The sequence below is a fragment of the Monopterus albus genome, unplaced genomic scaffold, assembly GCF_001952655.1.
Source record: "Monopterus albus unplaced genomic scaffold, M_albus_1.0 scaffold134.1, whole genome shotgun sequence".
Lineage (NCBI taxonomy): Eukaryota > Metazoa > Chordata > Actinopteri > Synbranchiformes > Synbranchidae > Monopterus > Monopterus albus.
In genome coordinates this window covers 3,380,374-3,394,330 of record NW_018128014.1, presented here as the reverse complement: position 1 = coordinate 3,394,330, position 13,957 = coordinate 3,380,374, and the positions used below count along the sequence as shown (strand labels likewise).

Here is a 13,957-nt window from a genome sequence, read left to right as displayed (position 1 = left end):
GTTCTGGAGTGGCCTAGCCAGTCTCCAGACCTCAATCCAATAGAACATCTTTGGAGGGAGCTTAAACTCCGTGTTGCTCAGTGACAGCCCCGAAACCTGACAGATCTAGAGGAGATCTGTGTGGAGGACGGGGCCAAAATCCCTGCTGCAGTGTGTGCAAACCTGGTCAAGAACTACCTGAAAACGTTTGACCTCTGTAATTGCAAACAAAGGTTTCTGTACCAAATATTAACACTGATTTTCTCAGGTGTTCAAATACTTATGTTCAGCAGCGCAAGACAAATAAATTCTTTAAAAATCATACAATGTGATTTCCTGAAATTTTTAAAAAAATTCTGTCTCTCAGAGTGGGATTGCACCTACAATGTGAATTTCAGACCCCTCCATGATTTCTAAGTGGGAGAACTTGCAAAATCGCAGGGTGTTCAAATACTTCTGTTCCTCACTGTAGGTGGATGGCTTCTGGTTTGGTGAAACCAAAGCACATTCGGCTTGAGTCTTATTTGCAGATAAGTGTAGCCACAGCGCTGAACAGGCTGTGTAGGAGGACAGCAGCTCTGCTAAGGACAAAAACGGGAAATGGTCAAAACAGTGACCCTGAGATATTTCAGGATGAAGCCTCCCGCTGCTCTAATTGAACAAGAATATCACCTTTCCACAAGATAATGGTCTCACGCCAAAGTCAAACCAGAGCTGAACATCCTGAATCAGGAAAGGAAACCTGAAGACTGACCAAAGGAGACATAACAGAGCCATCTGCATAGAGGAAAACAACCAGTGTGAGCAACCCAAAAGCTATTTCTGATCCCACTGAGTGCTACCTGAAGGACCCATTCACATTTCTAACAGCAAGCATGGCGCTAAGGAGAGAAAGTGCAACTTCCAGTGAAAGTGTGGCATGACTGGTAATCGCAGGAATGTTCCGCTTAGGGAAGTGTAAAAGGGCTGTCAGAAAGTCTGAACTGCAGGATGTGTAGTGAATGAGCTGAAAGGAAGCGAGAAAGAAGGGAAGAACGAGAGGAAGGGAGGGAATAAGGCCACAAACACGAGGATGGGAAGCATCCCCAGCTCAAGTTCTCGTTTCCTGTCATCTTTCAACTGCCACCACAAATATACCAACCTCAAATATCCAGGTCAGTGTACTAGGTTTTTCTAAGCCATCACTCACATCGCAAGCTGGTTTGTTTCCATCGTAATAAGGTTAAACTGTATCTGCTGAAGGAGGGAGGGAAGTGTTGTTGAAAACCCCAGATAAACCTGGTTTCTGTCACCTTCAAGTCTTGACGTTACAAATTCCATCAACCAGCTAAAATTAGATATCAACAATTTATATTTTGATATATTTTTTAACTATAACTTTTCTTGCCAGCAGCAAACTGGATGAAAAGCAGAGATGTCCCTCCACAGTCCTCGTGCATAATTCAGAAACACTAGATGTTAGTGAGAAGCACATCTGTCTGCCTGTTATTTACACAAAGTGATCAGAGGGAAAACTCAGCTTCACATCTGAAAATGCTAACTGTGTTTTACAAACAAAGAGAAATGTCCTCAAAAACAGGAGGTAGAGAAAGTGAGAAACAGGAGGGGGTTTTATGGTGGAAATGAAGAGTGTGGAGTCCAAGTTTCAGGGGGATGGGAATCCCAGCAGGCACTGCAGACAGAAGTAAACATACTGCCCATACTGTGGTGGCATCGCACTTGTAAACCTGCTGTGCATATAAGAAATCTTAATGCTCTGCCTAAATCCATAGAGACAGGGTTATGTTGTTACCTTAAATAAAAGGGTTAAACAGCCAAAACCCATGTAAACCCTGGTTGTTGCTCTTTCTTTGTCCCACTCTCTCTGTGCGAAAGACGCCACCTCTTCACTCTGAGTTAATGCACCTTTAACTTTAGGTTTAATTATCTTCAAGTGACCATGTTTGTTTCAGACTGGTTAGACATATTGGAGCATTCATAATAATCAGACACATATGTTTTACAAAGTTTCTAACCATAAATGTATCTTGGATGGCAACACAAATGACAGCTGTCCGTACCTAATTTCATGCCAACAAGTGTAGCTACTAACAGTGTACTTCAGCTGCTGATGTAAAAGCTATTTAAGGACATTCCAGTGGAAGCAGAAAAACTAATTCACCTTTTCAAACCAGCTGAAATGACTCAAGGTTTTTGTGAGTCATTTGTAAAATGAGATGTAAAAAATAAAATCCCTGAAACACAGCAAAGGCCTGAACAAAGTGGGGGAACTGACAGAACCTTGTACCAAATGAAGCTGTGAATGTAAAGGTGGAAGAACAGTACGATTTGGACCATACTGCTATTTCTTAATGTTTCCACCCAGTTACTACAAATCCTGTATACTTCCTCTGGAGCTAACAGGCTGGAACATACAGATTCAAAACTTGGCTCTCTGAAAATGGTACTGAATTAGTACTTTGTAACTATTGTTGTCAAATAAATCAAGTGGAGCAAAAATTACAATATTTGACTCTGAAATAAAGCATAAAAATATAAAGCTGTAGAAAATAAAAGATTCAAGTACCAGTATTTCAAAGTTGTATTTAAATTCTGTACTTATGTAAATGTACTCAGTTACTTTCCAGCACTGCTAAGGAGTACTGATTACTGTGTTTAGGGAGTGGTGAATGAGTGAACACAAAGGATTTTTGACACAGCCTGGTCCTGAACTGGTCTGAATACAAGCTATTCTACGCCTAGACCCATCTGTTCTAAAGTGACTGGTTCTGTGTGTGTCCCAGTTTACTTTCAGTAACACAGATAAGACACACTTACCTAATGTCAGCAGTCCCATCAAACTTTTCCAGTGGCCTGATTTCTACTGGTCTCTTCTGGTCTGTCTTGGCCTGGTTTGGTCCCGTCTACAGAGCCTGGCTGGCTTACTGGTCTGGTTCTGGCTTTGGCTTGGTTTTGGTTTCTGGTCCAGCCTGAGGTGCCAGGTGCGCGTCTCTGGTTGCAGAGGAGTTGCTTGTGGGCTATTGTAATCCTGTGGTTTACTTAGTGGTCGTGGTAGTAGCAGTTGGGTACTACCACAGTAGATGACGTTTCTGTAGATGTTGCAGTTCCTCTTGAAGAATGAGCAGAACCCGGAGTAGTTGAAGAAGTACTTTTACAGTAGACAGTAAAGTAGTGTCGGTGGCAATACTGTGTAGTATTTTTGCAGTAAAGTGAGAGGTCTCAGAGTTTCAGATTGTATTCTGTGAGCTGCCCTGCCCATCCTGTAGAACGGGAGGAAAAGCAAGAGGAAGACAGGGAGGAGGTGGGTGGGAGGTAAAAAAGGGGATATGAAAGAGGGGAGGAGGGGGAGGAGAAGACAAAAAAACATATCAGAGGAGTGCAGGGTCTGCAGAGATGATGGAGCGTGCGGTTCAAATCAGAAGTGGGTCAGACACAGAGGCAAGTTGTGGAGGCCACTTCAGGTTCACTCAGTTACACAATATGAAGCAGTTGTATCAGTTAGCATGGCAACTGAAAGAGGTAGTATTATGTAAAGTTTCAAATATGGATCTGTGTCTATTCTCAGATTAAGATAAAAGATGGTGAACTGATGATGGATGTCGATGCTCGTTTTAACACATGGAATCATCTTAAATACCCTCAGTATAATAGATCATAATATTTAGCCTGCTGTACTATTACTTCCATCTATCACCTGTTTATTCTTAACATCAATAGGCACATGCACATTAGTTGTCACACAGGTAGCAGCAGCCAAGAGACAACATTTTTCTGTACATTACATTTAAGGTGTTTTAATACCTTTAAAGGCCTTTTCTGATTCTTTTTTAAGACTTCAAGACCCTTTGTTTTACTAGTCTAATACATTTGCCTTCCACCTTTATTAGTTATGAGTGTGTATTTATGTAATCTCCCAATGAACATGAGCACTACTGCTGCTAACAATTCAATTTAATTCAATTTTATTTGTATAGCACCAAATCACAACAAAGGTCGTCTCAGGACACTTTACAAGCTGAGGTCTAGACCTTACTATTATTAATATTAAAGAGGAACCCCCCGAAAACCTAAATACACTGCTCCATATAAACTAAACTACTGCATGTATAGTATTATTGTTGTAGTGCATGATGAGTGACTTCAGACACAGATGCAATGAACTGCTAACCTTGGGCTGAGTACCAGCTACTGTTAGCTTACTGCTAATCAGCCTGTAGCATACTGGTAGCCAGCTGGCAGCCGGCTATTAGCCAACACTATGCCAGCCAGCTGGTGTGTGTGTGTGTGGAGCCAGTTATGTTTCCATGGCAACATAGACAGCAATGGGAAAAGCTGGAAACAAAAAAGAAATTAAAAAAAAATTTGTTTCCTGTCACTCACACTTCCTGTTTCCTGTCTGGGCTGCCAAGGAATTGGATGTTTGGCAGGAAAAAGCTGAGAAGCTGGACGGCACTGATAACACACACATGCACATACACCCTCTCTCTCTACATTTAAGTGTGTGTTTGAAGGTTCAGTCCTTGCATCTAGTATTAGACCAGTCCGGTTCCAACCGCAGCTCACATGTGTATCATAAACTAAAGTGTGTTTCAACTGGATTTTAACTTTTCCCCCTTTATCAGAGGGTCAAGGTGCAAAGTACCCACATACTGTTCTGCATTTAGAGCTAGGAGTGGGCGATATTGACACAATATTGCAATAATTATCACATCATTGTTTCAGTGTCAGTATGTTGCACTTTTCTAGCGCTGACTGATGAGTTGATAAAATCGATTGAAGTAATTTTTCAAGTAAAATATCAAACATATCTGGCTCCAGTTTCTCAAATGTGATGATGCAGACTTTCTCAGTCTGATGACAATCAGCATCTTTGGATTTTGAATTACTGCTCAAACAAGACGCCTGAAGACAATGGACTCCTGGAAATCATGACATGTTTCTACCCCCCACCCCAATTACTGGATTACTTAATAATGTAATGAAATAATCACCAGTTGCAGCCTCACCATATTCACTCAAGCATTCAAAATCCTTTGGTACAAAGTGTCCCAATGTACAAGACCTGCAAACCACTATAAATCTCAAGGAGAATTTAATCACCATGTTATTTCCAGCACTTTCTGTCATACGGTGAAGCTGAGAAAACATTCATGTATCTCCATTCACACTGTTCTTCTTCTCATGTGAATCTAAAGCTACTCTGCTCAGTACATTTCAGTTGTCCAGTTGTGCGTTCTCTTGCTAGGTGTGAACAGGATTTGTGTGTGTGTCCTGGAAAGGTAGCTCTTTTTGCCATTACCATGGAAACAAATGGCAGGAGCTGATAATACTCACTGTATTCTCTCTCTCTGACACACACACTTTATCTTGTCAAGTTTCTCACATCACTGTGAACCAAGAGCTGAGGTGAAATCTGCTCAGTCTTCTTCTCTTTGCATTAGAACAAGTGCAAAATCCCTATAGCCCTGTAAGCGCTCCCTAGGAGTGTCATCAAATCCATATCTGGGACCAAATCCTCATCAAATTTAATTCATGCAATAAAATTAGGTTTAAGTTTGAACAAATTTTTGGTCAGATGTTGGTGTTTGAGCTACTTCTACTGATTTACAGTATGACTGACAGGTGACACGGTAACTCGTTCTAGACCAAACCGCTGGTTTAGTGCCTCCATCCATCCATCCATTATCTATACCGCTTATTCTGAAAAGGGTCACAGGAGGCTGGAGCCAATCCCAGCTGACACTGGGTGAGAGGCAGGGGCCCCCCCGGACGGGCCCCCTAGGAGTGTCATCAAATCCATATCTGGGACCAAATCCTCATCAAATTTAATTCATGCAATAAAATTAGGTTTAAGTTTGAACAAATTTTTGGTCAGATGTTGGTGTTTGAGCTACTTCTACTGATTTACAGTATGACTGACAGGTGACACGGTAACTCGTTCTAGACCAAACCGCTGGTTTAGTGCCTCCATCCATCCATCCATTATCTATACCGCTTATTCTGAAAAGGGTCACAGGAGGCTGGAGCCAATCCCAGCTGACACTGGGTGAGAGGCAGGGTCCACCCTGGACAGGTCTATCACAGGGCTGACAGACAAACAACCACACACACCCACACTCACTCCTACGGGCGATTTAGAGTCACCAGTCACCCTAAGCTGCATGTCTTTGGACTGTGGGAGGAAGCTGGAGTACCCAGAGAGAACCCACGCAGGCACAGGGAGAACATGCAGACTCCACACAGAAAGGCCCCGGGTCGGCCGGGGCTTGAATCCGGAACCTGCTCGCTGTGAGGCAACAGCACTAACCACCACCGGTTTAAAATATAGTCGTTTTGTCTCTGCTAACACACACAATCAAGACATGATGATCTGGACAGGAGACGAGGTCTGATGCACACAATCGGTATTGTATTCACAGTAATTGTAGCAAATGGGGAAGACAATCGGACTGAAGCAGTTACTGTGGGCCGAAATCTGTGATGTGGTTCAAAACCACAAGATCAAGCTGAATCCAGAAGTGTCAGTTCTCCACTGTCAGACTCTTTACACACATAGAGGGTGAAATAAAACTAAAATGAAAAACACAGCTAATAGCTTACAATGGATTCCTCCATTTTGGACAATGGTCAGCACTACCAAGATGATTAGCCACAGAAACAGCACAAATTTACATGTCAAAGTTCACGAAAACTGAACTGAGTGTGAAGGATTTGCCTCACCCCAGCAAACAAATCAGCTAACTGTAGGGATCCCAGTCAAATAAACTGATTCTGCCACAACATGCGGGTGTCATCAGGTCTTTAGAGAAAGATGATCAAGGTAGCAGCGAAACTGTATTACACCACGTCTAATTCACTCATTCCACTGAATTCAATGTGAGATATTCCTCAGAGTAGTTGTTCTTAACAGTGAGCTGGTATTAAAATGTCAAATACTTTTTGTTTTCTCTAAAGTGGAGTAACCCCCCCCCCACCTTTTTTTTTTGTTACTGTCCTTCCACTGCAGATCTATAAGGACACACTGTCCATAGAGACAAAAAAAGGTGGGAGATATGCAATGACTGTGTTTAACTGAGACAGCTGAAGTGTCACACTGGCATTTTTTCAAATGCTTAGGTAAATTTCTGAATTTATATTTGCCCAAAACAAGTACTGCAAATTTTATCCTCGTTCACTTCTACTGGAAGTGCATTGGGAAGGCATCAGGAAGGAAATGGAAGAATGATTCTAGCAACCAAAACTGATTTCATTGTTTATTTGACTGTTGTTTTAAGATGGCCTTGAAAAGCTGCAAGCAGTCCTTCAACTGCATTTTTAGAAAAGCTCTCAGTGGAAAGCAGATCCAGCTGTCTAGCTGTTGCTAACACAGTTAGCAGTTTAAACTCTGCCCACACCAAGGTGAAGCTTAGCGTGTTGCCATGACAACCACAATGTTCAAGAGTATCGATACTGCAGAAGAAGACGACAATTCACTTCCTGATTGAAGCAGATCATCTCTTTAGATTGACAGTCTGAGACCACGGCCTACACACACTCTGCTGCTCTTACATAACAAACACACCGAGGACTGTAAAGTGATGCTGGAGGAAACAAACAGGAAATAAAAAGAGATGAAGATGACAAGGAGGGAGAAAAAGAGAAGCAAAGGAAATAAAGTGACGGAGGGAGAGAAAAAACAGGAAAGGCAGAGAGGAAAGTAGAAAAGGAAGAGTAGTGCACATATGAGAAGGAAAAGAGAAGGAAGAGGAAGGGTAATAAATGAAAGAACTCAGAGAAGAAAGGAAGTTAGGAGACTAGGAAAGAAAAGAAAATGAGGGCAGGAGGAAAGGAGGACAAAAAGAAAGGAAAGGAAGCAAATTAGAAAATAAAAGAAGGGTTGAAGAAAACAGAAGAAGTAGAGAGGAAAGACAAGGAAAGGAGTGAAGGAAATGAAGACAGGAGGCAGATAAGGGATAAGGAAAGGAAGTGCTGAAAGGAAAAAAAGAAGCAATGGTCAGAATGAGGAGAGGAAGGAAAAGGAAAGGAAGAGAGACAGATCCAAAAGGGGAAAGGTAAAGGGGAGGAAAAGAAAAAGAAAGCAAAGGAAATAAGAAAAGAAGGAAATGAAAGGAAATAAAATGAGAGGTGACACAAGAAAAGGAGGCAAATCAAGGAAAAGAAGAGATGAGGAAAGGATGCAAAATGAGTAGCGGAGGGAAGGAGATGAAGAGAGAAGGAAAGGAAAAGAGAAAAGGAGATAAATCATAAAGGAAGATAAGTCAAGACTTTTAAAGTTACACACTTGCAGCAAGTGACTGACACACAAACACATCACTGAAGCAGCATTGCCAACATGCCACAACATTAACACACATGCATTCCCTCTAAAACACACACACACACACTCTCACACACACATGTATGAAGAGGTGCAGAAAGAGACTCACCCAGAAGATCACGGACCCATTCTCCATGATGATAAACTGAAAAAAGAAGGGACTGATGGAGAGAAAAACAGGGAGAGATGATGGGAGATGGAGGAAAAAAGAAGAGGAAGAAGAAGAGGTGTTCCTGGAGACGAAAAGAGAGAGGGAAGAAGGGAGAGAGATGAGGAGAGAGAGAGGGAGAGAGGATGAGTGGAAGGCTGGTCTGTTTCAGCCCACACACTGCTAGCATGACATACACTGTGTACAGGAGTGTGTGTGCGTGCATGCACGTGTGAGTGCGCACGTTGTCTCCCACTTCAATGCGTGGGTTAGAAAACACACCTCTCTCTCTCTCTCTCTCCTCTCGTTCAATTGCTGTGAGCGAGAGAGAGAGAGAGAAAGAAAAGAGAGAGAGAGGGGGTAAGTAGCGTGGGTGTACAGGAGCGGCCCCGTTGCCATAGCAACGATGCAATAGCAAAAAAAAAAAATAACAAGAGGGGGATGCTCAGCTTCCAAGCATCAGCATCAGTAGCCAGTGATGATGATGAAGATGATGGGGGCAAACAAATAAAAACTGATTTTGATTATGTCCACAATTTTTGGTTTACTGACAATTTCCTATGTGGGACCAACCAATCAGAGCACACGTGGTGGCAGCAGCAGTCACATGACTCATAACGTGGTGTTTTCCACACGTGAAGCCTGTCGCCTGTCACTCAGCAGCTGCGGGCTGTTTACACTGACTGTTGCAGTCAAATGTACCATTCATGCTGCTGATTTATGTCATAAGGAAAATTGGAGTCTGTGTGTCCCCACGTGGAAGTTTTACATTTTGACCCACAAGGTCACCATCAGGCAAACGTCCACGTAAACAAAGCAGGCAAAAATCAATCTAGCTACATTTTTAAGCAATATGTTCTTATATATGTTTTGTAAAGAGAGATAAAAGAATAAACTAAATATACAGTAAATGTCCCTTTCCAGCGGCACAGTGGTGAGGTGGTTAGCGCTGTCACCTCAGAGCATGAAGGTTCCAGGTTCGAGCCCTGGCCTTCTCCAGGTACTCCGGCTTCCTCCCACAGTCCAAAAACATGCAGGTTGACTGGTGACTCTAAATTGCCTGTAGGAGTGAGGGTAGTTGTGGTTCTAAATGTTTACTGTCCAGGGTGGACCCTGCCTCTCGCCCAGTGTCAGCTGTGACCCTCGTACGGAATAAGCGGTCTAAATAATAGATGGATATCGCTTACTGAAATCTGGATCACATAATGATAATCATTTAATGCCAACTGTGTTGGTTGTGTGGGCAGATGTAGTAGTCACACACACGTGACTAAGAATATCTGAGCGCTGAAACAAGATCACAGAGACAGGGGGACCACTTGAGACAGAGGAAACAACATGAGTTTCTTCACAAGTCACATCAGCTCTATATTGACAGGACACACACACACACACACACACACAGGAGGCTCGTTTGCATTACTGCACTGTTTGGCTGCATCTTGAATCAGAAAATCAAATTTCAAACAATAAAAGTTCTTTTAATACTGGAGCTACTGGCAACACATCAGCTAATTACTAGCATGTGCATCACCTTTACGTTTCCCGTAGAAACCTCTTTTGTCATTACTTTGTTCCATGGTGTGCAACATGCATAATTTCGATATTTGCATCTTAAAACTGGCAGATGTGCTGGTGTTTCACAAACAGGCTCTTATGGTCGCTGTTTAGCCTGAAAACAAGTTGCAGTTAATAAACTGGAGCTTGACTTGAACTGAGTGACGTTAACTTGACTACAACTGTGAAGAACTGTTGACTTTCATTCATTTAATGATGACTAACAAGAGACAAAATACAAAAAACAGTACACACACGCAAAGACACCACGGCACAGTTTAGAAGATCTGGACAGAGACACAACATAAGACAATCTGTCCTTTAAATTGGACGTGTCCATCTTTAAACCAAAAACTTTTCAAACGGGGTTTCTGAAAGTTTAGCACATTTTAACATCATGTACAATACAATGCCATTTAACACCTGATTCACCATCACAGGGGCAAATTATTAAAGTTATTAATGCAAATTTACCAAGTATATGAATCTGATGTTTCCCAATAGTGAGACAATAACTCTTAATAATTTAACTAATTAACTACTCAATCAATCATTAACCACTTTGACAGCCGAACATGATTTGATGCATAAATCAGTTTTAAAATAACCATTTAATTTACAGTCCTCATGCATTTTTGAGGTCACAGGTCTGGAGCGATCGTTCTGGAGGTTGTCTATACACATGGAACTGAAGGTGATGGAGCAGCAGCTGATCATGTTGTTAGTGTAGGTCTGATGAAGATTGAGTCCCCTTTATGTTCCTGCTGCAGAGCTACAGCGCCCTCTGTTGGACCAAAGCAGCCTGTGCTCTGGTTGTTGGTTCTAAAGTTTGACTTCTGCATTAAATATGCTGACTAAAAATAAATGAATAAAAAGACAAATCCCCAGTAAACATCATAGGTCAATGCTAGGTTTGGATTTACCTGATGGAACTGAAACCAACAGAAAGCTTTTCTTCACATTGCTGATTTTTCTGCTCTGTTGGATTGAAAAAAAATTCATTAAGATGCAAATCTGCATTTTGGGATTTACATTTTAATTTTAGGCTGTATGCCGTCTAATGACCAGCTGTCTAGTTACCATAGCAACCAGCCACTTGCGGGATATTAGAAATCAGTTTAAGGTGTGTTCAGACAGCGGCGCTCCACAGCCTGTACAGCAATGTCATTTTCAACAGATCCCCATGACAAGCTCCAAATGGGGGGCACCAGCCTTTTCAACTCCTCGCTCCACCTCTCAATCACCCCACAAGAGAGACTGGAGGCTGTGTTTGTACCGTACAGTTTGTCCCAATCAGGCATCCATAGTTTAGATCATCACTAGGAAACAGGACACAATGGGAGGGGCAGAGAGTGGTTAGGAGCAGCTGATGGTGTCAGTTTGCTCTGAGACTCACCTGACCACCTAGAGTGAAAAGACATAAGGTAGAGGAGCTTTAAGGACGCTGCACCACAAATCACTTCCTGTGTTGACATTTTTTAAATCAAGTCAACAAAATCTGGTGCGTTTAATGCAAGGTGAGCTGCCAGTCGCAGATTGTGTTACATGAACTTTTTCCAGCCACTCCTGCATATTGGTTTGTGTTGGCTGTTTACACCAAATCCATTTGAACACAAACGAGTCTCTGTTTGAACACTGGGTTTATTTATTCATATTCCACCTCACAGACATGACAGCAGAACTTGACCTCAGTCCAAGACGATGGAGGACAGGCTTCAAACATTTAGAGAACGCTGATGTCATTTCATTAGAAACAAAGTAATCTAGCCAACACAGCAGATCAGATTCGATCACCAATGCTCTGACTACTGGAGTCTGTCAACATTGTATAGATTACTGTGTTCTGACCAGTTTATTCTCCTGACTGTTCTGTCACTGCTGTACAGAGCTAAGCATCTTCACCACTGAAATCAGGTGTTTGTTTCACGTCTCTGTTAGTGCGTCCAGTAACAGATCCACGTACGCTCCAGTCACCAGATTCTCCTTTGGTACACCCAGCTGCTCCATCAGATCCTCAGCCACCTGCAAACAGCAGGAAAAGAGACTGACTGAACATACAGCACATCCACTACTCACTACTCTCTCACAGGGACGACACATAGTTCTGGACTGGAGCAACTTTTTTCACAGTTCTTAGAACTGCAGGAGGTAGTACCCCCGTTTATCTGAATCCACACCACAGGAACTGAGAAGTACTGTAGTTCTCAGGATGCCTTTTTGAGGGACTTCTTTAACTCCTACTTCAGGGTAGATACTCTCAGCACAACAGGAACCATGAGTTGTGCTTGTTGTGTTTCTGACCAGGAATGTGTGTGTTGAAAAAGAGCTATAGACCTCAATGAAACTATGTGTTGTGTCTGTAACATGAAAACCTACCTGCTGTCCCTTTTCGGCAGTCTGCTCCGGTCGCATCACCACCTAAACACACACACACAATCAATCAGTTGGCATCAACAGAACTCTGGATCAACTTTCACATACGACCCGCACCTGTTTGTGTCTGAGGACGACTCAACTTTCACTGAGCAAAGGGTTTCCAGTTCAGTCTGCATCCCTGGGACATCTCCACAGCTTCAACGCAATATTTCAAACATTGTAACGGCTATTTATTAAATGTTATGAAGGAGTCGGCGTCAATCGCGACATTGGGACGACTGTGGACATGTGAAGGTTTTCTCATGTGAACCAAGACCAGCTGGAGCAGAGAGGTTCTTCAACAATACATTAAACAAAGGAGGAAATCAAAGTGAAACCAGGCACTGTCTTCATGGCACCGTCGCTTCACATGGATGGATGAGAAGTGCTTGGAAAAAAATTTGAAATCTGACCATCTACAATTTCCATGACACCTAGTAAACACTATCTGCTGATGAGGATGGTAATGAGCCTTAATGGTTTTTTCTTTTCACGATTTTATGAGACAACCTTCCTGGTAGTAAAACGACATTTCACATAATTCTTACTTAAAATTGATCATTAAGAGACAAAAGATAGAAATATCACAGTAGCTTTATCAAAACTACACAATTATTTTTGTCCTATGAATGTAGCCTGATTACAAGCAAACTGTATTTAAGATAAAGACACTTCTAAAGGTAAAACATATTGTATTATGATTGATCTCTACTTCAATTGATTAGTTGTTTAGCCTATTAAATGCTTTTAAAAAATAATGTCAGAGGTCTTTAAACATTTGCTGATCATGTTTTTTAGCCACTTCTCTCCCCTATGCCAAAGTGGAGCCAAAATTTTGTGAATACGGTGACCGACATCTTGGCATTTTGCAACAAGTAGCGACTGAATTGTTGAGTGACGTATCAGATCACCAATCAAAGTTGTCGAATCATTTGAAATATACCCCTTTTTATATCAATTAAATAAGTTATTAAAACAAACTTACCAGAAAGAATGGCCACTTCTACACACATCAGTGTGATATCTACCAAAAACTATAGAAATCACCTGTGGAAAAAATGTATTTGATTTGTACATTGAGTTTTTAGTTTAGCTCATGTTTCAGTGACTAACATGGAGGGGGCGGGGCTTATGATTAACACTGCACCCAACCACCAGGGGGTGGATAGACTCCCAGTGGCATCACTTCTGGGAGCTGTCACAATGTCCATCTTTTATACAGTCAATGCTTAGGAACTACAGGTTCATCAGTTTAAATTATGGATCTGATCTGAAACAAAGTTTGACTGGAGAATGTGACTCCTCAAACTGATATGATGAGATCCTCTAGAGAAAAGATGTCTCACTCTGTTGGAAACCCTCAGTCCTCTGTGGGCTGTCAGCGGTGTTACAGAGTGGAGCCTCTTTCCTCACAAACAATCTTTGGCTGAGTACAAACGCCAGTTGCAGAGACGCTTTAACACTACAACAAACATTTCTTTTTCACCCAAACATCCTCACAGAATTAAAATTAATTAGCAATAAGTCATTAAGCCAGCAGA

The 13,957-nt window shown here is 41.9% G+C and overlaps 1 protein-coding gene across 1 annotated transcript in view; it reads right to left on the bottom strand.

The window, feature by feature from the left end:
• shank3b (SH3 and multiple ankyrin repeat domains 3b) overlaps nt 1–8,512 on the bottom strand; it is a 63,306-nt gene extending 54,794 nt beyond the window's left edge. Inside the window, exons 1-2 of the mRNA XM_020613443.1 lie at nt 8,406–8,512; nt 2,797–3,239 (exon numbers count right to left, since the gene is read on the bottom strand). The gene's annotated coding sequence lies outside the window, so the exon portion shown is untranslated. The remainder of the gene's footprint in view (nt 1–2,796; nt 3,240–8,405) is intronic.
• Between the last annotated feature and the right edge of the window lie 5,445 nt (nt 8,513–13,957).